Genomic DNA, 23,028 nt, shown 5'->3' with positions numbered 1-23,028 from the left:
CAAGAATACTCACTCATGAAGAATGGCTCAAATTCATTAATAGAGGGTGAACATAGGTGTCATTCCTAAGAGTAGAGAAACAATACAGGAATACTGAAGATAGAGACCAGGAGTACCTTTCAGTTCACTTCCTGTAAAATGGTCATCTATTTCATATGCATATACACACACTTAAGTTTATTGTTTATGGAAGAGTATCACAAGGAATATACAGATACCTGAGACAGAGACAGAGAGAGACAGAGAGAACAAGAGAAACCTTAAGGTCTCCTGAGCACAAACAGAGAGAATAATTAGAGGATTAATAGAACCTGGAGCCTATAAAAACCCCTCTCAGCTGGTCATATTCCAGCCTCTTATAAAGTTAGATAAAGAGATGCTGTTGTACCAGAAACCCAAACAGCAATACTCACCGCGGCACAATCACCTCAGAGAATCTGACATATTATACACCTCTTCTCATATGTAGAGGACCAAAGGGGGAGAACATATGGAGAATATAAATATGTAAAGGATTACTCAGGAGAACATATAATGACTCCTCAGGGAGGATGAGCCCTATACACCAAGAGGGACTGTATACTCCTGTGGAGGAAGACTATCCTTCTCTCCTCTATCTAGGAGGTGTCACATTCCATATTCATATAGAGGAGTGCAAATCTTTCCTCTATATGAAAGAATAAAATCAGGAATACGAATCACATAATTCAAGTAGACAATATCCTTCTGCATGGAGGACCTTACAGAGAAGCTTTACAGTCTCCAAAGCAGAAAGAGAGAGGGAGAGAGAGAGAGAGAGAGAGAGAGAGAGAGAGAGAGAGAGAGAGAGAGAGAGAGAGAGAGAGAGAGAGAGAGAGAGAGAGAGAGAGAGAGAGAGAGAGAGAGAGAGAGAGAGGGACAGAGAGAAGAGACAGGGAGGGGAAGAGGAGCCCTTGACAGGAATACACTGAGGACATAAAGGAGACTTCCAACTGGCAGGTTTTATAGAGTAATGGAAGCTGGAGAGACAGCTGAGGGTCCCTTGGCATCTGTGCTCGTGTCTATGGTCCCTTCCATCCATGTCCAGCGCCAGGGATGGGCAGCAGCCACTGGGGAGAGGGAAAGGAGTGGGCGGAAGGGCATGGAGTCCAAGACAGAGTCAGCAGGTTTGCAGAGCTGAATCTAGGCAGAGGGAAGGGGGTGTGCTGCATGGTGGGGGCGAATGGAAGTTGGGGCTGGGTTGGCAGGAGAAGAAAGGGAGCCTCACCGAAGGGGTGCTGACGTCAATACTCGCGCGCTCAGCTCTGCTTGTCTCCGGGTCTCCCGAGGGCTGGCAATGGATGGGAGAGAAGAGAGACAAGACAGAGATGCCATGGGACCCAGTCAAAGCCTAGTAGAGGCTCCGCTGCCTAAGGAGAGAAGCCCAGTGGCCACTGAGAACTCAAGCCCCAAGACCCCTGGACACCAGTCGAATGTAGTTCGCAACTATTATCCAAGCAACGTTCGAACCTTCGCCTTCGCCTTTGCCTTCGCCTTCACCCGCTCTAGGCTCGCGGGCGGCCAATCACCAATGCCGTGGGGGTTGGGGATGGAGGTTCGGGGTTCGGGGAAGGGGGTGGGAAGCGCCGGTACTACAGCCCAATTCACAAAGACCCATGGTCCTCTTTCAAACGAACAGCTCTGAACAAAGACTGAACCAACTACTCAGGTGGTGCCCCAAGGGAAAACAGCTGCCCGGCACAGTTCTCAGCGCCATGGGGCTTGGATCTGAAAGAGCTTGTAGGGTGATGGGCTAAGAGACATCACAGAGGTCCTCTGCTCCACTCTCCTCTTTGGAGGACAAAGGCAGGGCAGGGCAGGGCAGGGCAGGGCAGGGCAGGGCAGGTGCTCTGCCAAGATCACACAGTCAGGAAGGGGCAGAGAGACACCTGGGAGCACACCTCTCTCTCTAGGTCTCTTCCTGCCAGCCCAGCTCACATAGCCCTTCTCCTCCACCACACAAGCATCACAGGCTTGACGTCACAAAGAGCGCCCATAGTGACCTCATACAATTCAATACTGTGTTTGGGGCTGTTGCCTCCACACCCACAAAGAGGGACAGCTGCCAGGATTCACAAAGGAATAGGGGTTTTCTGGCAGGCTTGACTTGTAGAATCCGGTCAAGGGAAAGGAAATCAACAAGAAGATACCAAGAATACTCACTCATGAAGAATGGCTCAAATTCATTAATAGAGGGTGAACATAGGTGTCATTCCTAAGAGTAGAGAAACAATACAGGAATACTGAAGATAGAGAACAGGAGTACCTTTCAGTTCACTTCCTGTAAATAGGTTATCTATTTCATACGCATATACATACACAAGTTTATTGTTTATGGAAGAGCATCACGAGGAATATACAGATACCTGAGATAGAGACAGAGAGAGACGGAGAGAACAAGAGAAACCTTAAGGTAACCTGAGCACAAACAGAGAGAAGAATTAGAGGATTAATAGAGCAATAACTTGAGAAAACTTCTACAGAGAATAGAGCCACCACTCAATTCTCTTCAAAAAGAATTGTCCCCTGTTTACAAATTCAGATCCATAAATACTAGTATTTACTGTATATGAAAGAGGATGGTGGATCGATAGACGGATAGATACATGCCTGGATGGATAAATTGATGGACAAACAGAAGGGCAGATGGATAGACAGATACGAGATGGAGACATGGATGGATGGATTGATAGAGATGGATAGCTAGCTAGATGAATGGATTGATGTACATATGGCTAGATGGATCAATACATGAATGGAGATAGATGGATAGGGGAAAGGATGGTTAGATAGATAGATAGATAGATAGATAGATAGATAGATAAATAGATAGATAGATAGATAGATAGATTAGTGACTGAGATCGCTGAAGTAGGCAATATTTCTGTGCAGATAAGACTGAAAGGAAAATCATTAGGTCTCCTCAGCAGGAAGTGAGAGAGAAAAAGGAAACCAATCCCTGCACAGGAGTAGACAAAAAACCTATAGGAGCCCTCCTTCATGAGCAGGCAACATGCCAGGTTCTTTTTCAGGGGTGACAGAGGGATAGATGGCCAACCAGCTGTGGGGCACCAGGCTTCAGGTTTTCATCCAGGAATGGCAGCAGTAGTCAGAAAACCCCCACAGGCAGCAGCAATTAAGGAGGTGGAAAGGATTGGGAGGGGTTGGGAGAGTAGCAAGGAATGTAGTCTGAGAGACTAGGGAGGCATGGGACACTGAGTCTAGGCAGAGGGAAGGCTGGGAATACATGGGGGGCGTTGGGGGTGAATGGAGGCTGGGGTGGGATTGTTGGGAGAAGACAAGCAGCCTTACCAAGGAAGATTCTAATGACACCATTCATGGGTGCTGGGGGTGGGGGTGGGGTGGGAGTGTGTCACCCTATCTGAACTGAGCTGAACTTGTCTTGTGGTCCCCTCTCCTGGTCCCTCAAGGGCTGGAACTGGATAAAAGTGAGAGATGCCATGGAATGCACTCAAAGCCAACTTGGAGGCTCAGGTCTTAAGGAGAGAAGACCAGTGGCCCCTCATCTCAAGCCCCAGGACACCTATCAAACTGATAGAAATTTGCAACTGGAACCTAACAAACATTAGGACCTTCATGGTCAATGCCTTTAAGCTCAAAGGAGGCTGGACACAGAAGATTGGGGGGAAACCTCTCATGATGGAGGCAGGTCCACAAAGACCCATGGGATTTATTCCAAGGGATAAAGCTGACAAACCACTGTCCTAGCTAGTGGGGACAGCACCCAAAAGAAACCAGTAACCTCCTAGAGTGCTCTCAGGGAGGTGGAGTTCCAGTGTGTCTGAAAGGGCTTGTATGTTGGTATGGGATGGAGGCCTAACAGAAAAGAGCCCTCAAGGGTCATCTAATCAGACTTCCTCAACTGGTCACAGTAGAGAAGGGAAGCCCAGGCCAGGCCAGGCCAAAGGTTTGGCTATGATCACAGACCTAGGAAGGGGCAGAAACAGGTCTATGAGTCTAGCTCTCTCCCTCTCTCTGCCCCGCCTCCACCTACTGCCCCCCACCTTTCTCTATCTCTCCTCCTGCAAGCCTAGCTGTCTTACACCTGGGCCTCTATCTCTATCTCCTCCAATGGGCAGGCATCACTGGAGGTCACTTAGGAGGTTCATATTGACTGAATACAGAATAAAATACTTTGCTGTCCAGATGCTGCCTCCACAAATAAAAGAGGCACGGCTGGCAGATTATCCATGAAAATACTGGTTCTTGGAGTCTGATTTTTGCCTGGAGGAGTCAGGTGGAAAGAGAAAGGCCATGAGGCAAGAAGCCAGATCAGAGCTCTAAAAAGGACCCCCCAGGGGAGACCTGCTAAAGTCCTGGACCCCAAATATCCATCATGGTCTCCTGAAGCCACTCATTGATTTGAGAAGAGACTGGCAGTGGTGCAAAGAAAAAGGGAAGCCAAACAGAAGAACCTGGAGCCTATAAAAACCCCTCTCAGCTGGTCATATTCCAGCCTCTTTCTTATAAAGTTGGATAAAGAGATGTTGTTGTACCAGAAACCCACACAGCAATACTCACCGCGGCACAATCACCTCAGAGTATCTGACATATTATACACCTCTTCTCCTATGGAGAGGACCAAAGGGGGAGAACATATGGAGAATATAAATATGTAAAGGAATACTCAGGAGGACATATTATGACTCCTCAGGGAGGATGAGCCCTATATACCAAGAGGGACTGTGTACTCCTGTGGAGGAAGACTATCCTTCTCTCCTCTTCCTAGGAGTTGTCACATTCCATATTCATATAGAGGAGTGCAAATCTTTGCTCTATATGAAAGAATAAAATCAGGAATACGAATCACATAATTCAAGTAGACAATATCCTACTGCATGGAGGACTGTACAGAGAAGCTTTACAGACTCCTAAGCAGAAAGAGAGAGGGACAGAGAGAAGAGAGAGAGGGACAGAGAGAAGAGAGAGAGGGACAGAGAGAAGAGAGAGAGAGAGAGAGAGAGAGAGAGAGAGAGAGAGAGAGAGAGAGAGAGAGAGAGAGAGAGAGAGAGAGAGAGAGAGAGAGAGAGAGGGTCAGAGAGAAGAGACAGGTAGGGGAAGAGAAGCCCCTTGACAGAAATAGACTGAGGATATATGGGAGCCTTCCAACTGGGAGGTTTTAGAGAGCAATGGAAGCTGGAGAGACAGCTGAGGGTCCCTTGGCATCTGTGCTGGTGTCTGTGGTCCCTTCCATCCATGTCCACCTCCAGGGATGGGCAGCAGCCACTGGGGAGAGGGAAAGGAGTGGGCGGGAGGGCACAGAGTCCGGGACAGAGTCGGCAGGCTTGCAGAGCTGAATCTAGGCAGAGGGAAGGGGGTGTGCTGCATGGTGGGGGCGAATGGAAGTTGTGGCTGGGTTGGCGGGAGAAGAAAGGGAGCCTCACCGAAGGGGTGCTGACGTCAACACTCGCGCGCTCAGCGCCGCACCTCCAGCTAGAACTCAGCTCAGCTTGTCTCCGGGTCTCCCGAGGGCTGGCAATGGATGGGAGAGAAGAGAGACAAGACAGAGACGCCATGGGACCCAGACAAAGCCTAGTAGAGGCTCCGCTGCCTATGGAGAGAAGCCCAGTGGTCACTGAGAGCTCAAGCCCCAAAGACCCCTGGACACCCGTCGAATGTAGTTCGCAACTGTTATCCAAGCAACGTTGGAACCTTCGCCTTCGCCTTTGCCTTCGCCTTCACACGCTCTGGGCTCCCGGGCGGCCAATCACCAATGCCTTGGGGGTTGGGGATGGAGGTTCGGGTGGGGGGGGGGGGAGATGTGGGGGGGGAAGCGCCGGTGCTACAGCCCAATTCACAAAGACCCATAGTCCTATTCCAAGCTGGCAGCTCTGCACAAAGCCTGAACTAGCTACTTAGGTGGTGCCCCAAGAGAAAACAGCAGCCAGGCACATTTCTCAGCGCCATGGGGCTTGGATCTGAAAGAGCTTCTAGGGTGATGGGCTAAGAGACATCTCAGAGGTCCTCTGCTCCACTTTCCTCTTTGGAGGGCAAAGGCAGGGCAGTACAGGGCAGGGCAGGGCAGGGAAGGGCAGGGCAGGGCAGGGCAGGGCAGGGCAGGGGCTCTGCCAAGATCACACAGTCAGGAAGGGGCAGAGAGACACCTGGGAGCACACCTCTCTCTCTAGGTCTCTTCCTGCCAGCCCAGCTCACATAGCCCTTCTCCTCCACCACACAAGCATCACAGGCTTGACGTCACAAAGAGCGCCCATAGTGACCTCATACAATTCAATACTGTGTTTGGGGCTGTTGCCTCCACACCCACAAAGAGGGACAGCTGCCAGGATTCACAAAGGAATAGGGGTTTTCTGGCAGGCTTGACTTGTAGAATCCGGTTCAAGGGAAAGGAAATCAACAAGAAGATATCAAGAATACTCACTCATGAAGAATGGCTCAAATTCATTAATAGAGGGTGAACATAGGTGTCATTCCTAAGAGTAGAGAAACAATACAGGAATACTGAAGATAGAGACCAGGAGTACCTTTCAGTTCACTTCCTGTAAAATGGTCATCTATTTCATATGCATATACATACACTTAAGTTTATTGTTTATGGAAGAGTATCACAAGGAATATACAGATACCTGAGACAGAGACAGAGAGAGACAGAGAGAACAAGAGAAACCTTAAGGTCTCCTGAGCACAAACAGAGAGAAGAATTAGAGGATTAATAGAACCTGGAGCCTGTAAAAACCCCTCTCAGCTGGTCATATTCCAGCCTCTTATAAAGTTAGATAAAGAGATGCTGTTGTACCAGAAACCTACACAGCAATACTCACCGCGGCACAATCACCTCAGAGAATCTGACATATTATACACCTCTTCTCCTATGGAGAGGACCAAAGGGGGAGAACATATGGAGAATATAAATATGTAAAGGATTACTCAGGAGAACATATAATGACTCCTCAGGGAGGATGAGTCCTATACACCAAGAGGGAATGTGTACTCCTGTGGAGGAAGACTATCCTTCTCTACTCTTCTTAGGAGGTGTCACATTCCATATTCATATAGAGGAGTGCAAATCTTTGCTCTATATGAAAGAATAAAATCAGGAATACGAATCACATAATTCAAGTAGACAATATCCTTCTGCATGGAGGACCGTACAGAGAAGCTTTACAGTCTCCAAAGCAGAAAGAGAGAGGGACAGAGAGGAGAGAGAGAGAGAGAGAGAGAGAGAGAGAGAGAGAGAGAGAGAGAGAGAGAGAGAGAGAGAGAGAGAGAGAGAGAGAGAGAGAGAGGGACAGAGAGAAGAGACAGGGAGGAGAAGAGGAGCCCTTGACAGGAATACACTGAGGACATAAAGGAGACTTCCAACTGGCAGGTTTTATAGAGTAATGGAAGCTGGAGAGACGGCTGAGGGTCCCTTGGCATCTGTGCTGGTGTCTGTGGTCCCTTCCATCCATGTCCAGCGCCAGGGATGGGCAGCAGCCCCTGGGGAGAGGGAAAGGAGTGGGCGGGAGGGCATGGAGTCCAAGACAGAGTCGGCAGGTTTGCAGAGCTGAATCTAGGCAGAGGGAAGAGGGTGTGCTGCATGGTGGGGGCGAATGGAAGTTGGGGCTGGGTTGGCGGGAGAAGAAAGGGAGCCTCACCGAAGGGGTGCTGACGTCAACACTCGCGCGCTCAGCTCCGCTTGTCTCCGGGTCTCCCGAGGGCTGGCAATGGATGGGAGAGAAGAGAGACAAGACAGAGATGCCATGGGACCCAGTCAAAGCCTAGTAGAGGCTCCGCTGCCTAAGGAGAGAAGCCCAGTGGCCACTGAGAACTCAAGCCCCAAGACACCTGGACACCCGTCGAATGTAGTTCGCAACTGTTATCCAAGCAACGTTGGAACCTTCGCCTTCGCCTTTGCCTTCGCCTTCACCCGCTCTGGGCTCGCGGGCGGCCAATCACCAATGCCGTGGGGGTTGGGGATGGAGGTTCGGGGTTCGGGGTTCGGGGAAGGGGGTGGGAAGCGCCGGTGCTACAGCCCAATTCACAAAGACCCATGGTCCTCTTTCAAACGAACAGCTCTGAACAAAGACTGAACCAACTACTCAGGTGGTGCCCCAAGGGAAAACAGCAGCCAGGCACATTTCTCAGCGCCATGGGGCTTGGATCTGAAAGAGCCTGTAGGGTGATGGGCTAAGAGACATCACAGAGGTCCTCTGCTCCACTTTCCTCTTTGGAGGACAAAGGCAGGGCAGGGCAGGGCAGGGCAGGTGCTCTGCCAAGATCACACAGTCAGGAAGGGGCAGAGAGACACCTGGGAGCACACCTCTCTCTCTAGGTCTCTTCCTGCCAGCCCAGCTCACATAGCCCTTCTCCTCCACCACACAAGCATCACAGGCTTGACGTCACAAAGAGCGCCCATAGTGACCTCATACAATTCAATACTGTGTTTGGGGCTGTTGCCTCCACACCCACAAAGAGGGACAGCTGCCAGGATTCACAAAGGAATAGGGGTTTGCTGGCAGGCTTGACATGTAAAATCCGGTCAAGAGAAAGGAAATCAACAAGAAGATATCATGAATACTCACTCATGAAGAATGGCTCAAATTCATTAATAGAGGGTGAACATAGGTGTCATTCCTAACAGTAGAGAAACAATACAGGAATACTGAAGATAGAGATACTGAAGATAAAGATACCTTTCAGTTCACTTCCTGTAAAATGGTCATCTATTTCATATGCATATACATACACTTAAGTTTATTGTTTATGGAAGAGCATCACGAGGAATATACAGATACCTGAGACAGAGACAGAGAGAGACGGAGAGAACAAGAGAAACCTTAAGGTAACCTGAGCACAAACAGAGAGAAGAATTAGAGGATTAATAGAGCAATAACTTGAGAAAACTTCTACAGAGAATGGAGCCACCACTCAATTCTCTTCAAAAAGAATTGTCCCCTATTTTCAAATTCAGATCCATAAATACTAGTATTTACTGTATATGAAAGAGGATGACCAAGAGTAGGTGGATTGATAGACAGATAGATACCTGGCTGGATGGATAAATTGATGGACAGACAGAAGGGCAGATGGATGGATAGATAGAGATGGAGACATAGATGGATGGATTGATAGAGATGGATAGCTAGCTAGATGAATGGATTGATGTACATTAAATGGCTAGATGGATCAATACATGAATAGAGATAGATAGATGGATAGGTGGAAGGATGGATAGATAGATAAATAGATAGAGAGAGATAGATAGATAGATAGATAGAATAGTGTCATAGAACACTCAAGTAGGCAATATTTTTCTGCTGATAAGATTGAAAGGAAAATCATTAGGTCCTCTCAGCAGGAAGTGAGAGAGAAAAAGGAAACCAATCCCTGCACAGGAGTAGACAGAAAACCTATAGGAGCCCTCCTTCATGAGCAGGCAACATGCCAGGTTCTTTTTCAGGGGTGACAGAGGGATAGATGGCCAAACAGCTGTGGGTCACCAGGCTTCAGGTTTTCATCCAGGAATGGCAGCAGTAGTCAGAAAACCCCCACAGGCTGCAGCAATTAAGGAGGTGGAAAGGATTGGGAGGGGGTTGGGAGAGTAGCAAGGAATGTAGTCTGAGAGACTAGGGAGGCATGGGACACTGAGTCTAGGCAGAGGGAAGGCTGGGAATACATGGTGGGGGGTGAATGGAGGATGGGGTGGGATTGTTGGGAGAAGATAAGCAGCCTTACCAAGGAAGATGCTAATGACACCATTCATGGGTGCTGGGGGTGGAAGTGGGGGTGGGAGTGTGTCACCCAATCTGAGCTGAGCTGAACTTGTCTTGTGGTCTCCTCTCCTAGTCCCTCAAGGGCTGGAACTGGATAAAAGTGAGAGATGCCATGGAATGCACTCAAAGCCTACTTGGAGGCTCAGGTCTTAAGGAGAAAAGACCAATGGCCCCTCATCTCAAGCCCCAGGACACCTATCAAACTGATAGAAATTTGCAACTGGAACCTAACAAACATTAGGACCTTCATGGTCAATGCCTTTAAGCTCAAAGGAGGCTGGACACAGAAGATTGGGGGGAAACCTCTCATGATGGAGGCAGGTCCACAAAGACCCATGGGTTTTATTCCAAGGGATAAAGCTTCAAACCACTGTCCTAGCTAGTGGGGACAGCACCCAAAAGAAACCAGTAACCTCTTAGAGTGCTCTCAGGGAGGTGGGGTTCCAGTGTGTCTGAAAGGGCTTGTATGTTGGTATGGGATGGAGGCCTAACAGAAAAGAGCCCTCAAGGGTCATCTAATCAGACTTCCTCAACTGGTCACAGTAGAGAAGGGAAGCCCAAGCCAGGCCAGGAACTTGGCTATGATCACAGAGCCAGGAAGGGGCAGAAACAGGCCTATGAGTCCAGCTCCCTCCCTCTCTCTGCCCCGCCTCCACCTACTGCCCCCCACCCTTCTCTATCTCTCTTCCTGCAAGCCTAGCTGTCTTACACCTGGGCCTCTATCTCCTCCAATGGGCAGGCATCACTGGAGGTCACTTAGGAGGTTCATATCGACTGAATACAGAATAAAATACTTTGCTGTCCAGATGCTGCCTCCACAAAAAAAGAGGCACGGCTGGCAGATTATCCATGAAAATACTGGTTCTTGGAGTCTGATTTTTGCCTGGAGGAGTCAGGTGGAAAGAAAAAGCCCCAGGATGGACACTTAGCAGGAGGAGTCTGAGCAAACCCCACAGCATCTCAGCATGGGTTTCTTCCATCAGTGAAAGAAGGGGGATGGCCATCACCAGTTGCACCCCAAGCCTAACGAGGGAGAGGAGAGGAGAGCCTTTCCTAAGCTGAATGTGGAAGTCCTGGCCAAGAACTGGCCCACGTGGGAGAACCTTGGACAGGCAGTGGTCAAGAAAGGCTCCATGGAGAGGGGCTGAATCCACTAAGAGGACCAGCAGCACTTACTTGATCAGCAGGTCCAAACTTCCTGGGCTTTCAAGGATTGGAAAGAAGGTGGAGGTGATGGGCAGAGCAGAGGGAGGACTTGGATGCTAGACAAATGCATCTGCTTGGGCTGCCCTAGGATTCTAGGGTAATGAGGAGAGTCAGAAAGCCTGCTGCTGCTGCTGCTGCTGCTGCTGCTGCCCCTTCAACAGAGCTCAGTGGAAAGCTGCCATTTCCATTCTTAACGTGGACAGGTTTGTGGGGCTGTGCCCAACCCAAGCAGAAAGGTTCTGCCCCACCATGCACACTGCATTAGCCTCATGGACCTCAACAGGCAACCAGCCTAAATAGAAAGGCCATGAGGCCAGAAGCCAGATCAGAGCTGTAAAAAGGACCCCCCAGGGGAGAACTACTAAAGTCCTGGACCCCAAATATCCATCATTGTCTCCTTAAGCCACTCATTGATTTGAGAAGAGACTGGCAGTGTTGCAAAGAAAAAGGGAAGCCAAACAGAAGAACCTGGAGCCTGTAAAAACCCCTCTCAGCTGGTCATATTCCAGCCTCTTTCTTATAAAGTTGGATAAAGAGATGTTGTTGTACCAGAAACCCACATAGCAATACTCACCGCGGCACAATCACCTCAGAGAATCTGACATATTATACACCTCTTCTCCTATGGAGAGGACCAAAGGGGGAGAACATATGGAGAATATAAATATGTAAAGGAATACACATGAGAACATATAATGACTCCTCAGGGAGGATGAGCCCTATATACCAAGAGGGACTGTGTACTCCTGTGGAGGAAGACTATCCTTCTCTCCTCTTCCTAGGAGTTGTCACATTCCATATTCATATAGAGGAGTGCAAATCTTTGCTCTATATGAAAGAATAAAATCAGGAATACGAATCACATAATTCAAGTAGACAATATCCTACTGCATGGAGGACTGTACAGAGAAGCTTTACAGTCTCCTAAGCAGAAAGAGAGAGGGACAGAGAGAAGAGACAGGTAGGGGAAGAGAAGCCCCTTGACAGAAATAGACTGAGGATATATGGGAGCCTTCCAACTGGGAGGTTTTAGAGAGCAATGGAAGCTGGATAGACAACTGAGGGTCCCTTCCCATCTGTGCTGGTGTCTGTGGTCCCTTCCATCCATGTCCAGCGCCAGGAATGGGCAGCAGCCACTGGGGAGAGGGAAAGGAGTGGGCGGGAGGGCACAGAGTCCGGGACAGAGTCGGCAGGCTTGCAGAGCTGAATCTAGGCAGAGGGAAGGGGGTGTGCTGCATGGTGGGGGCGAATGGAAGTTGTGGCTGGGTTGGCGGGAGAAGAAAGGGAGCCTCACCGAAGGGGTGCTGACGTCAACACTCGCGCGCTCAGCTCCGCTTGTCTCCGGGTCTCCCGAGGGCTGGCAATGGATGGGAGAGAAGAGGGACAAGACAGAGATGCCATGGGACCCAGTCAAAGCCTAGTAGAAGTTCTGCTGCCTAAGGAGAGAAGCCCAGTGGCCACTGAGAGCTCAAGCCCCAAGACCCCTGGACACCCGTCGAATGTAGTTCACAACTGTTATCCAAGCAACGTTCGAACTTTCACCTGCGAGCCCAGAGCGGGTGAAGGCGAAGGCAAAGGCGAAGGCCTTTGCCTTCGCCTTCACCCGCTCTGGGCTCGCAGGCAGCCAATCACCAATGCCTTGGGGGTTGGGGATGGAGGTTCGGGGCGGAGGGAAAGGCGGGGTGGGGGGTGGGGGAAGCGCCGGTGCTACAGCCCAATTCACAAAGACCCATGGTCCTCTTTCAAGCTAGCAGCTCTGCACAAAGACTGAACTAGCTACCCAGGTGGTGCCCCAAGGGAAAACAGCTACCCAGCACATTTCTCAGCGCCATGGGGATTGGATCTGAAAGAGCTTGTAGGGTGATGGGCTAAGAGACATCTCAGAGGTCCTCTGCTCCACTTTCCTCTTTAGAGGGCAAAGGCAGGTTAGGGCAGGGCAGGGCAGGGCAGGGCAGGTTCTCTGCCAAGATCACACAGTCAGGAAGGGGCAGAGAGACACCTGGGAGCACACCTCTCTCTCTAGGTCTCTTCCTGCCAGCCCAGCTCACATAGCCCTTCTCCTCCACCACACAAGCATCACAGGCTTGACGTCACAAAGGAAGCCCATAGTGACCTCATACAATTCAATACTGTTTTTGGGGCTTTGCCTCCATACCCACAAAGAGGGACAGCTGCCAGGATTCACAAAGGAATAGGGGTTTGCTGGCAGGCTTGACATGTAAAATCCGGTCAAGAGAAAGGAAATCAACAAGAAGATATCATGAATACTCACTCATGAAGAATGGCTCAAATTCATTAATAGAGGGTGAACATAGGTGTCATTCCTAAGAGTAGAGAAACAAAACAGGAATACTGAAGATAGAGAACAGGAGTACCTTTCAGTTCACTTCCTGTAAAATGGTCATCTATTTCATGTGCATATACATACACTTAAGTTTATTGTTTATGGAAGAGTATCACAAGGAATATACAGATACATGAGACAGAGACAGAGAGAGAAGAGGGAGAGAACAAGAGAAACCTTAAGATCTCCTGAGCACAAACAAGAGAGAAGAATTAGAGTATTAATAGAGCAATAACTTGAGAAAACTTCTACAGAGAATAGAGCCACCATTCAATTCTCTTCAAAAAGAATTGTCCCCTGTTTTCAAATTCAGATCCATAAATACTAGTATTTACTGTATATGAAAGAGGATGACCAAGAGTAGGTGGATCGATAGACGGATAGATACATGCCTGGATGGATAAATTGATGGACAGACAGAAGGCCAAATGGATGGATAGATAGAGTTGGAGACATAGATGGATGGATTGATTGAGATGGAGACATAGATGGATGGATTGATAGAGATGGAGAGCTAGCTAGATGAATGGATTGATGTACAGTTGGCTAGATGGATCAATACATGAATAGAGATAGACAGACAGATGGATAGGTGGAAGGATGGATAGATAGGTAAATAGATACCTAAATTACTGATTTAGATCACTGAAATAGGCAATATTTCTCTACAGAGAAGTCTCAGTGCCTTGAGGCTGGCTTTTGAAAAGGATTATAGGACTGGATTCGATGGAGGGCTAAAAGAGGCCTCTGATATCATCTTGCCCCAATTCCCCATTAGCCAAAATGGGTGAAGGAAGTCATGAGCTGGCAGGCTAGGGACTTACCTAAGATCACAGTTAGGAAGGTGCAGAAATTGACCTGTGAACCCAGTTTTCTCTCTCTCTCTCTCTCTCTCTCTCTCTCTCTCTCTCTCTCTCTCTCTCTCTCTCTCTCTCTCTCTCTCTCTCTCTCTCTCTTTCTCTCTCTCTTTCTCTCTCCCTCCCTCCCTCCAAGTGTAGCTGCCTTACACCTTTGGTGAAGATCTCTTTCACTAGCCAAGCATCACAGCTTTGAGGTCACTATGAAAACCCATAGTGACCTCATACAAGAGGCAGGGCTGGCAGTTACCCATAGGGGTTTGTGGAGTCTTTAGTTATCACCTTAGTGATACGGGAATGGTACAAAATAATATATTATGAATACTCATTGATGAAGAATGAGTCAAATACATGAATAGAGTGAATATGTATGTACTCATATTTATAGAAAAAGAACATAATGCTTAGAGAATAGGAGCACACTTAAATTCTTTATATAAGAATTGTCATCTATTTCATGTTCATATACATAAATACTAATTTTACTTTATATGGAAGAGTTTAACAATTAATATATATCTGAAGTGCAAAATATCATTTCGTATAGAATATTGTAAAGAGAATAAGATGTCATAAACAGGGAATAAGAGTGATAAAGGAGGAGGACCCTGGGATATGAATACACAGAGGCCATATTAGAGCCCTCCTTTATCAGAATATACTAAAGTTAAGGGATTTTTAAAGGGGTGACTGGGGGGCATCTGGACAGACAACTCAACTGAGGGTCACCAAACATCAGTCCTGGTACCTGGGACCCTCTCCATTGGGGCCCAATCTCTCTAGGGATGGCAGCAGTTAATGTGATACCCTACCTCCACCACCACCCCCTGTATCTCCAAACACAGGCAGTAGCAACTGGGGAGATAGAAATGAGTTGGGGATGGTTTGAGAATGGAGTCAGAGAGTAGGGAGATATGGGGAGCTGACTCTAGTCAGAGGAGAGGGTATAATGCACACTGTGGGCAGATGGAGGATGGAACTGGGTTGTCAGGAGAAGAAATGCAGCCTTACTTATGTGGGTGCTGTCAACACTATTTATGGGCTCTCCTTGGGGTGCCACCCAGCCAGAACAAGCTCTGCTTGTCTCCGGGTCTCCAGAGGGCTGGGAATGGATGGGAAAGAAGAGAGACAAGACAGAGATGCCATGGGACTCAGTCAAAGCCTAGTAGAGGCTCCTCTGCCTAAGGAGAGAAGCCCAGTGGCCACTGAGAGCTCAAGCCCCAAGACCCCTGCACACCTGTAGAAAATAATTCTCAATTGGTACTCAATGAATGTTGAGACCTTTACCTTGGACTCTGCTAGGATCCCCAGGGGTCATTCACATGTGGTGTCGGTGGGGGAACACTTCTGCTCCTGGGAGGTCAATCCACAAAGGCTTAGGGGAAAGATTGAACTAGTTAGCTGGGCACTGCCCCCCCCAGGGAAATTGTTTGCCTGGCAGAGTTTACTCAGCCTGATGGGACTGAAGTTTGAAAAGGCATGTAGTTTGGCATGGGATGGAGGACTAACAGAGACCTCAGAGGTCATATGGTCCAACTTCCTCATTGGACATGATAGGTAAGAGAAGTCAAGAGCAGGGCAGGAGGTTGTTCAAAGTCACACAAGGAGGAAGGGGAAGGCACAGACCTGTGAACTGAGTTCTCTTTCTCTCTGCAAGTCTACTGTATTACACCTTGGCCATGGTCCCCAATCAGGCATCACAGGCTTGAGGTCACAAAGAAAGCCCATAGTAACATTATTCAATAAAATACTTTGGAGTTGAGCTGTTGTGTCTGCACAAAAAAAGAGTCAGGGCTATCATTTTATTCATGAAAATAGAATTTCTAGAAGTCTTTAGTTATGGCCAGAGTGTTAAGTGAAAGTCATAAAACAAATCCTGAGCCTTGGGTCAGTCTGGGATGGACACTTAGCAGGGGGAGTCTGAGCAAATCCCACAGCATCTCAGCATGGGTTTCTTCCATGAGTGAAAGAAGGGGGATGGCCATCACCTGTTGCACCCCAAGCCCAACGAGGGACAGGAGAGGAGAGCCTTTCCTAAGCTGAATGTGGAAGTCCTGGCCAAGAGCTGGCCCAAGTGGGAGAACCTTGGACAGGCAGTGGTCAAGGAAGGCTCCATGGAGATGGGCTGAATCCACTAAGAGGACCAGCAGCACTTACTTGATCAGCAGGTCCAAACTTCCTGGGCTTTCAAGGATTGGAAAGAAGGTGGAGGTGATGGGCAGAGCAGAGGGAGGACTTGGATGCTAGACAAAGGCATCTCCTTGGGCTGCGCTAGGATTCTAGGGCAATGAGGAGAGTCAGAAAGCCTCCTGCTGCTGCTGCTGCTGCTGCTGCTGCCCCTTCTCCAGAGCTCAGTGGAAAGCTGCCCTTTCCATTCTTAGAGTGGACAGGTTTGTGGGGCTGTGCCCAACCCAAGCAGAAAGGTTCTGCCCCAGCATGCACACTGCATTAGCCTCATGGACCTCAACAGGTAACCAGCCTAAAGAGAAAGGCCATGAGGCCAGAAGCCAGATCAGAGCTGTAAAAAGGACCCCCCAGGGGAGAACTACTAAAGTCCTGGACCCAAAATATCCATCATGGTCTCCTGAAGCCACTCATTGATTTGAGAAGAGACTGGCAGTGGTGCAAAGAAAAAGGGAAGCCAAACAGAAGAACCTGGAGCCTGTAAAAACCCCTCCCAGCTGGTCATATTCCAGCCTCTTTCTTATAAAGTTGGATAAAGAGATGTTGTTGTACAAGAAACCCACACAGCAATACTCACCGCGGCACAATCACCTCAGAGAATCTGACATATTATACACCTCTTCTCCTATGGAGAGGACCAAAGGGGGAGAACATATGGAGAATATAAATACGTAAAGGAATACACATGAGAACATATAATGACTCCTCAGGGAGGATGAGCCCTATACACCAAGAGGGACTGTGTACTCCTGTGGAGGAAGACTATCCTTCTCTCCTCTTCCTAGGAGTTGTCACATTCCATATTCATATAGAGGAGTGCAAATCTTTGCTCTATATGAAAGAATAAAATCAGGAATAGGAATCACATAATTCAAATAGACAATATCCTACTGTATGAAGGACTGTACAGAGAAGCTTTACAGACTCCTAAGCCGAGAGAGGGACAGAGAGAAGAGAGAGAGAGAGGGAGAGAGAGAGAGAGAGAGAGAGAGAGAGAGAGAGAGAGAGAGAGAGAGAGAGGGACAGAGAGAGAGAGAGAAAGAGAGGGACAGAGATTAGAGACAGGGAGGGGAAGAGGAGCCCTTGACAGGAATAGACTGAGGACATATGGGAGCCTTCCAACTGGGAGGTTTTAGAGAGTAATGGAAGCTGGAGAGACAGCTGAGGGTCCCTAGGCATCTGTGCTGGTGTCTGTGGTCCCTTCCATCCATGTCCAGCGCCAGGGATGGGCAGCAGCCACTGGGGAGAGGGAAAGGAGTGGGCGGGAGGGCACAGAGTCCGGGACAGAGTCGGCAGGCTTGCAGAGCTGAATCTAGGCAGAGGGAAGGGGGTGTGCTGCATGGTGGGGGCGAATGGAAGTTGGGGCTGGGTTGGCGGGAGAAGAAAGGGAGCCTAACCGAATGGGTGCTGACGTCAACACTCGCGCGCTCAGCGCCGCACCTCCAGCTAGAACTCAGCTCAGCTTGTCTCCGGGTCTCCCGAGGGCTGGCAATGGATGGGAGAGAAGAGAGACAAGACAGAGACGCCATGGGACCCAGTCAAAGCCTAGTAGAGGCTCCGCTGCCTAAGGAGAGAAGCCCAGTGGCCATTGAGAGCTCAAGCCCCAAGACCCCTGGACACCCGTCGAATGTAGTTCGCAACTGTTATCCAAGCAACGTTCGAACCTTCGCCTTCACCTGCTCTGGGCTCGCGGGCGGCCAATCACCAATGCCGTGGGGGTTGGGGATGGAGGTTCGGGGCCGGGAGAGGGGAGTGGGAAGCGCCGGTGCTACAGCCCAATTCACAAAGACCCATGGTCCTCTTCCAAGCTAGCAGCTCTGCACAAAGACTGAACTAGCTACTCAGATGGTGCCCCAAGGGAAAACAGCAGCCAGGCACATTTCTCAGCGCCATGGGGCTTGGATCTGAAAGAGCTTGTAGGGTGATGGGCTAAGAGACATCTCAGAGGTCCTCTGCTCCACTTTCCTCTTTGGAGGGCAAAGGCAGGGCAGGGCAGGGCAGGGCAGGGCAGGGCAGGTGCTCTGCCAAGATCACACAGTCAGGAAGGGGCAGAGAGACACCTGGGAGCACACCTCTCTCTCTAGGTCTCTTCCTGCCAGCCCAGCTCACATAGCCCTTCTCCTCCACCACACAAGCATCACAGCCTTTAGGTCACAAAGAGCGCCCATAGTGACCTCATACAATTCAATACTGTGTTTGGGGCTGTTGCCTCCACACCCACAAAGAGGGACAGCTGCCAGGATTCACAAAGAAATAGGGGTTTTCTGGCCGGCTTGACTTGTAGAATCCGCTCAAGGGAAAGGAAATCAACAAGAAGATATCATGAATACTCACTCATGAAGAATGGCTCAAATTCATTAATAGAGGATGAACATAGGTGTCATTCCTAAGAGTAGAGAAACAATACAGGAATACTGAAGATAGAGAACAGGAGTACCTTTCAGGTCACTTCCTGTACAATGGTCATCTATTTCATATGCATATACATACACTTAAGTTTATTGTTTATGGAAGAGTATCACAAGGAATATACAGATACCTGAGACAGAGACAGAGAGAGACAGAGAGATCTAGAGAAACCTTAAGGTCTCCTGAACACAGAGAGAAGAATTAGAGGATTAATAGAGCAATAACTTGAGAAAACTTCTACAGAGAATAGAGCCACCACTCAATTCTCTTCAAAAAGAATTGTCCCCTGTTTTCAAATTCAGACACATAAATACTAGTATTTACTGTATATGAAAGAGGATGACCAACAGTAGGTGGATCGATAGATGGATAGATACATGCCTGGATGGTTCAATTGATGGACAGACAGAAGGGCAGATGGATGGAGAGATAGAGATGGAGACATAGATGGATGGATTGATAGAGGTGGATAGCTAGCTAGATGAATGGATTGATGTACATTAGATGGCTAGATGGATCAATACATGAATAGAGATAGATAGACAGATGGATAGGTGGAAAGATGGATGGATAGATAAATAGATACCTAAATTAATGACTTAGATCACTGAAAAAGGCAATATTTCTCTACAGAGAAATCTCAGTGCCTTGAGGCTGGATTTTGAAAAGGCTTATAGGACTGGATTCGATGGAGGGCTAAAAGAGGCCTCTGATATCATCTTGCCCCAATTCCCCATTAGTCAAAATGGGTGAAGCAAGTCATGAGCTGGCAGGCTAGGGACTTACCTAAGATCACAGTTAGGAAGGTGCAGAAATTGACCGGTGAACCCAGTTTTCTCTCTCTCTCTCTCTCTCTCTCTCTCTCTCTCTCTCTCTCTCTCTCTCTCTCTCTCTCTCTCTCTCTCTCTCTCTCTCTCTCTCTCTCTCTCTCTCTTTCTCTCTCTCTTTCTCTCTCCCTCCCTCCCTCCAAGTGTAGCTGCCTTACACCTTTGGTGAAGATCTCTTTCACTAGCCAAGCATCACAGCTTTGAGGTCACTATGAAAACCCATAGTGACCTCATACAAGAGGCAGGGCTGGCAGTTACCCATAGAGATTTGTGGAGTCTTTAGTTATCACCTTAGTGATACGGGAATGGTACAAAATAATATATTATGAATACTCATTGATGAAGAATGAGTCAAATACATGAATAGAGTGAATATGTATGTAGTCATATTTATAGAAAAAGAACATAATGCTTAGAGAATAGTAGCACACTTAAATTCTTTATATAAGAATTGTCATCTATTTCATGTTCATATACATAAATACTAATTTTACTTTATATGGAAGAGTTTTACAATTAAGAAATATCTGAAGAGCAAAATATCATTTCGTATAGAATATTGTAAAGAGAATAAGATGTCATAAACAGGGAATAAGAGTGATAAAGGAGGAGGACCCTGGGATATGAATAGACAGAGGCCATATTAGAGCCCTCCTTTATCAGAATATACTAAAGTTAAGGGATTTTTAAAGGGGCAACTGGGGCGTATCTGGACAGACAACTCATCTGAGGGTCACCAAACATCAGTCCTGGTCCCTGAGACCCTCTCCATTGGGGCCCAATCTCTCTAGGGATGGCAGCAGTCAATGTGATACCCTACCTCCACCACCACCCCCTGTATCTCCAAACACAGGCAGTAGCAACTGGGGAGATGGAAATGAGTTGGGGATGGTTTGAGAATGGAGTCAGAGAGTAGGGAGATATGGGGAGCTGACTCTAGTCAGAGGAGAGGGTATAATGCACACTGTGGGCAGATGGAGGATGGAACTGGGTTGTCAGGAGAAGAAATGCAGCCTTACTTATGTGGGTGCTGTCAACACTATTCATGGGCTCTCCTTGGGATGCCACCCAGCCAGAACAAGCTCTGCTTGTCTCCGGGTCTCCCGAGGGCTGGCAATGGATGGGAAAGAAGGGAGACAAGACAGAGATGCCATGGGACATAGTCAAAGCCTAGTAGAGGCTCCTCTGCCTAAGGAGAAAAGCCCAGTGGCCACTGAGAGCTCAAGCCCCAAGACCCCTGCACACCTGTAGAAAATAATTCTCAATTGGTACTCAATGAATGTTCAGGCCTTTACCTTGGAGTCTGCTGGGATCCCCAGGGGTCATTCACATGTGGTGTCGGTGGGGGAATACTTCTGGTCCTGGGAGGTCAATCCACAAAGGCTTAGGGGAAAGATTGAACTAGTTAGCTGGGCACTGCCCCCCCCCAGGGAAATTGTTTACCTGGCAGAGTTTTCTCAGCCTGATGGGACTGAAGTTTGAAAAGGCATGTGGGTTGGAATGGGATGGAGGACTAACAGAGACCTCAGAGGTCATATGGTCCAACTTCCTCATTGGACATAATAGGTAAGAGAAGTCAAGAGCAGGGCAGGAAGTTGTTCAAAGTCACACAAGGAGGAAGGGGAAGGCACAGACCTGTGAACTGAGTTCTCTTTCTCCCTACAAGTCTACTGTGTTACACCTTGGCCATGGTCCCCAATCAGGCATCACAGGCTTGAGGTCACAAAGAAAGCCCATAGTGACTTTATAAAATAAAATTCTTTGCTTTGGTCTATTGCTTTCACAAAAAATGGGACACGGTTGGCAGGTTACCTATAGAAACAGGGGTTCTGGGCTTCTTTAGTTTTGTCCATAGGCTTAAGTGAAAGGAAAAAAATAAAGAATATATAATGAATACTCATTGATGAAGAATGAATCATATAAATTAATATAGAGTGAATATATATGTACTAATGAATAGAGAAATAGTAGGGGAATATTTATATAGAGAACTGGAGTATGTTTATATTCTCCATATGAGTTATCATCTATTCCATATAAATATATATAAATATTGATTTTTCTGTAAATGAAAGTGTATAACCATGACTGCATACACACATAAATGTATATATAACTGAAGTAGACAATACTTTTTCTATGGAGGTTTGTATAAAGAAACTTTAAGGTCTCCTCAGAAGGAATTGAGAGAGAGAAAGGACAAGGACCCCTTGGCATGAATAGGCAGAGGCCATATTGGAGCCCTCCTGCTTCAGAACATACCAAGGGCAAGGTATTTTTAATGGGGTGGCAACAGAGGAATGTCTTAGGGGGATGTCTGGACACACAGATGAGGGCTAGCAGGCATTTTTCCTGGTTCCCAAGGCCCTCTCTATCCATCTCCAGGCACAGCAATGGCAGTAGTCAGTCACAAAATCCCCTGTCACTTCCAGACACAGGCAGCAGCAATTGGGGAGGTGGAAATGAGTGGGGGAGGATTTGGAGGGGGCAGGAGCTAATGGAGTCTGAGAGTGTAGGGAGGCTTAGGGAGCTGACTCTAGGTTGGTGTGGATAGAGGATGGGTCTGGGTTGGCAGGAGAGGAAATATAACCTTATCAAGTTGGATGCTGACATCTCCAGAGCTCAGAGGGAGCCACCGAGGTTGAAGTCAGCTTCTGATTGTCTCATCGTCCTGTAAGGGCTGGGAATGGGAAGTGAGAGATACCATGGGACCCACTCAAAGCCTGCTAGAGTCTCGACTACCGATGTAAAAAAATAATAGTGGCTACTAACCCCAAGACCCAAGACCCCTGGACATGTGTTGAACTTAGGGACAAAGTTAGGAACTAGTACCTAAAGAACCATGGAACCCTCCCCTCCGATGTCTCTGGGTGGGTAGGAAGTCACATAGGGCATGGGGGTGGGGAGGCCTGGCAGAGTTTCTTGGCCTGATGGAGCATGAATCTGAAAGAGCTTGTAGGTTTGGGTGGGATGGAGAGCTAAAAAAGACCTCAGAGGTCATCTGGCTCCAACTTCCCCATTGGATGTAATGGTAAAGGGAAGTCAGGAACAGGGCAGAGTCTTAGCCAAGATTACACAAAGCCATGAAGGAGTGGAAACAGACCTGTGAGCCCCACTCTGTCTCTCTGTCTCCCTGTGTGTCTCTCTGTCTGTCTGTCTCTCTCTTTGTCTGTCTCTCTGTCTATCTCTCTCTCTCTCTCTCTCTGTCTTCCTGCCAAGATTTCCAACAGTCAGGAATCACAGCCTTGAGGTCACAAAGAAAGCCCATAGTAACATTATTCAATAAAATACTTTGGAGTTGAGCTGTTGCGTCTGCACAAAAAAAGGGGCAGGGCTATCATTTTATTCATGAAAATAGAAGTCTTTAGTTATGGCCAGAGTGTTAAGTGAAAGTCATAAAACAAATCCTGGGCCTTGGGTCAGTCTGGGATGGACACTTAGCAGGGGGA

The 23,028-nt window shown here is 48.1% G+C and overlaps 1 long non-coding RNA gene across 16 annotated transcripts; it reads right to left on the bottom strand.

Moving 5' to 3' along the window:
* Positions 1–4,998: 4,998 nt before the first annotated feature.
* On the bottom strand, positions 4,999–22,894 carry LOC103101658 (uncharacterized). 16 transcript variants are annotated; one of them, XR_008914727.1, is made up of 7 exons: positions 17,741–22,894; positions 16,921–16,968; positions 15,786–16,438; positions 15,447–15,534; positions 13,231–13,282; positions 8,562–12,394; positions 5,800–7,697 (listed from the first exon to the last, which is right to left on the bottom strand). It is a non-coding gene; the product is annotated as an uncharacterized LOC103101658 (long non-coding RNA). The 16 variants fall into 16 exon arrangements; XR_008914730.1 differs by having other exon boundaries at positions 15,786–15,931; XR_008914723.1 differs by having other exon boundaries at positions 15,786–17,828; positions 18,678–18,729; positions 19,539–22,894.
* Positions 22,895–23,028: the final 134 nt, after the last annotated feature.

Source organism: Monodelphis domestica, chromosome X, assembly GCF_027887165.1.
Source record: "Monodelphis domestica isolate mMonDom1 chromosome X, mMonDom1.pri, whole genome shotgun sequence".
Taxonomy (NCBI): domain Eukaryota; kingdom Metazoa; phylum Chordata; class Mammalia; order Didelphimorphia; family Didelphidae; genus Monodelphis; species Monodelphis domestica.
Note: the sequence above shows the minus strand (reverse complement) of the source record. Positions and strands in the feature narration are given on the sequence as shown.